Here is a 3,651-nt window from a genome sequence, read left to right on the forward strand (position 1 = left end):
AGGGTCATAAATATGTCAAAAGAAAGTCGATGTACAATGAATTTTTGTATTCGAAAACACAAAACCTGCCATTTTTACTAGTTTTATATTTTCTCCGAACTTAAGCAAGAATTACTTTCTCTTATCTCAGACTCTCTGGGTTTTCCTCTTCAAATAGAATGCTTGTGACCTGTAGAGGTTTAGAAAAGGTTATCCCCAACCAAAACAAGTGCTTCAATAAAGGGAAGAATTCTGTGAAATCGCTTACATTTGACGTTGCTAAACTTAAGTACAATAATGTCACATGTACTTATACAGTAATTGTGGGCACGCCTAAGTCCCTCCCTCTTTCCTAAACCAAATTCCCCAGATCCTAGAAATCCAGCCCTTCTGCCCTGCGGAGGCGCCTTTCCCAACGTAAAGTACAATTTTAAATTTAAGCTCCTGACTATAATGATTCCGTGGTCAACTGCCAGGGGACCTGGGCACCCCGGAGCCTCTGGAGGGTGCAGCGGGGTGTAGGCAAGGGCAGGGGGAGTGGGCGAAGCTGCTGGTTGGTGCCTGAAATCTGTGCGTTGCCCCTTTAATTGTGTCCCCAGCCCTCGGGCGTTTCTGTCCAACGCCCACGTCAGCAAATACCTTTTGTTTCTCTCACGTTGGGGCTACTTGTTTTAGGGCGCAAAGGAGCGGCTTCGAAAGTGGGTATTTTCCCTGCCGAGGACCAGGAATCCTCCCCGAGCCCGCGCGCGCGACCCGCCGGTGCGCCGCGGCCCGCGGTAAGTGCCTGCGCGCGGCGCGGGCGGAGGGCGGGCGGGGCGTCGGGGCTGCCGGGACGGGCCGCGAGCCTCGCTGCGGGCGGAGGGCTGGCGGCGGGCGGCGGCGGCGGCGGGATGCGGCCCGGACGCGGCGCCCCCAGACGTCCCCCGGGCCGGGAAAGCGGCGGGAGGCGCAGAGGCGGCCGGGCGCCATTTGCAGCCCCGGGCGCAGAGGCGGCGGCGGCGGCGGCGCGCCGGCTCCGAGGGGCTGGGGACGGTCACAAAGGCGGCGCGGGCGGCGGGCGGCTGGCGGCGGGGTCCCGGCCTCGGGGCGGCGGCCCGCGGGGACAGGCGGGCGGCGCCGGGGCGCACCGGCTCGGGACCCCGCGGCCGGCCCTCCCCGCGGCCGCCCGGCCGCCCCGCCCGGCCAGCCCCTCCTGCGCGCCCGGGAGGGGCTGCGGGACAATGGCCGCGCCGTCGCCGCCCGCGCCCGCCTCGCCGCCCGCCCGGCCCGGCCCGACCGCGGCGCGGGGAAAGGCGGGAAGGCGCGCGGAGCCTCCTGGCGGCGGCGGCGGCGGCGGGAAGGCGGCGCGGGGACGGTGCCCGGCGTGTGTGGAGCCGTCGGGCGCCGCGGACTGCCGGAGGGTCGGCGGCCGGCCGGGCTCGGGCTGCGCGGCGAGTGACGGGCGGCCAGCCCAATGGGGCGGCGGGGGGGCGGGCGGGCCGGGGTCCCGGCGCTGCTCCCCGGCGCCCCGGGCGCTTCCTCGGGAAGGTGGCTTCCTGGGCAGTAGTCCGACTTTCTCCTCCATCCTCCATCCTTTGGTTTTATATCGTGATGCAACAGATCCGGGCTTAGAACCGAAGGCAGACTTGCTACACCTACCACATATTGAGCCATAATTTTTGGTTTATGACGGAACCGCACAAACGCACCTTCTATCCGTGTAGACTGCCTCTTTTGTAAGTTAGTTAGCGGTTTGGCCCCTTCCCCTTCCAATGCGCTTATTTCGCATTGATTGTGCCAGTAGCCAGACTCCACATCTTTCCAAGACGTGTTAGGTTTTCTTTCCTTCTCTCTCTCCTTTTTTTTTTTTTAAAGAGAGATATAATTGATATAAAACATTGTGTTCGTTTTCGTTTAAGATGTCTTGGGAAGCAGTAGATTCCCACCTAGTGGGCTTTTAACTACGCACGTCAGTATTCTATTCTCAATAAACGTTTCTGTTTGCGGAAGTTTATTTAGTAAATGGAGTGCCTTCACCTATATGAATTATTTCACTTAATTTCACATAAAACAGCCACCCAGTCAGGTCGATGGTTAGTCTACTTTCCAGATGAGGAAATGCATTAAGTGCAGAATGTAAGCGTTAAACCAGAAGTGAACGATGGCAGTCTTCCAACGCCCTTGCCTCCTGTTCTTGTTCTTCATTCCCTCCTAAAGGCACCTCCAGAGTCTTCTGCAAAGCAAGTCGGTCACTTTGCTTCCCTGCTCTAAAAACCTTCATTGATCTTTATCGGAAAAAAAGTCCGAAATCCTCAACAGGAGAGCTAAGGCTCAAACTTCCTCTCTAGTCCCACCTTCGCCAAGCCTCAAGTGTGGGTGGGTTTGTAGGACCCCTGGAGCAAGAGCTCTTGGCTGATAACCAGGGATCAGAGATTTTTATTCCTGGGAACCTCCCAGGCCACACCACTGGTAAATTAGAAGTGAGAATCTAACCTGCCACCCTTGGCCAAATGGGCACGTGTGGGTTAGACTACAAGATGTCAGCAGGAAGCATCTGGAGTACCTGGGCTCCTTCCAGACCATGTAAATTTCTGACCCGGTGATACTTGATTCATCCTCTATAATTTAAGTCTTATTTTCTATTTGAAACTGGGTTTCTGTTAAATAGGCTTAACCCTTTCAGTGACATAATTACATGTTTATAATATTTAAAGGATTTGATGTAAGTTTTTTTGATCCCCTCGAGGGAAGTTTTTGTCACTTCTTTGCTCAAAAATGGTCAGTGCCTCCCCATTTTCAGTGGTTCCCATCTTACTCATTTTAAAAGACAAGGCCTTATAAAAGCTGGTCCTATGATGTCCTGCCTGCTGCATGGTCTGCCCTCCTTGATGCTCCTCCAGGCCTCCTAGCCTGCTCTACCTTAGAGCCTTTACCGTTCCATCTTCCTGGAACACTCTTCCCCTAGATACCACATGACTATCTCACTTCCTTTGGACTTTACTTAAACGCCAACTTCTCAATGAGACTTGTCCCAGCTATGGTTTCAATTCTCTTAAACGTTTTTATACTTAATTCTAAATCTTTCCAGGGTTCAAAGATGTTCATCCAAAAAGGAATACAATTACCATGCTAGTTAGCTCTAGTTCTTTATGACTCAGGGATTTTTGCTAAGGAAGCTAACGAGATGGTTTTGGTGACCCTGATGGGACATACTAAATTCTAGTTTAATGACTATATATCTTAAAAGAGATGGCATTGGAGCCCACAGTCTTTTTTTAAATTTATTTTTTATTTTTAGAGAGGGTAGGGAGGGGCAGAGGGAGAGAGAAAAAGAATCCCAAGCAGGCTCCATGCCTGGCATGGAGCCTACCCAGGCTCGATCTCACAACTCTGAGATCATGACCTGAGCTGAAATCAAGAGTCAGACGCTTAACCTGCTGAGCCACCCAGGCGCCCCAACTTAAACCTTTCTTAATGACTTGAGTACTGTTGTGAACGCAGGTTATGTTAATGTCCTGTGGATGTAAATATTACCATGTTGTAAATGAACCCAACTTACAGGACAATTCCTGTTTTTTTGTAGAAGGCCCTGTTTCTGCTCCTTCCTACAGCTCTGCTGCTTGTCCTAGTTCAGCGCCTCACCATTTCTTTTATTTATTTATTTATTTATTTATTTATTTATTTATTTATTTA

General features: G+C 52.6%; 1 protein-coding gene across 4 annotated transcripts in view; it reads left to right on the forward strand.

Annotated features, from left to right (window-relative positions):
- Positions 1-365: 365 nt before the first annotated feature.
- The window catches only part of ZBTB8A (zinc finger and BTB domain containing 8A), a 61,187-nt gene continuing 57,901 nt past the window's right edge, over positions 366-3,651 (forward strand). For 2 of the 4 annotated variants that reach the window (XR_014144788.1, XM_081818023.1), the window contains exon 1: positions 456-755. The gene's annotated coding sequence lies outside the window, so the exon portion shown is untranslated. Of the gene's footprint in view, positions 397-454; positions 756-3,651 lie in introns of those variants that run through there. The other 2 variants (XM_081818024.1, XM_081818025.1) reach the window with 2 other exon arrangements.

The sequence above is a fragment of the Leptonychotes weddellii genome, chromosome 4 (assembly GCF_054177405.1).
Source record: "Leptonychotes weddellii isolate Sample4059 chromosome 4, ASM5417740v2, whole genome shotgun sequence".
NCBI lineage: Eukaryota > Metazoa > Chordata > Mammalia > Carnivora > Phocidae > Leptonychotes > Leptonychotes weddellii.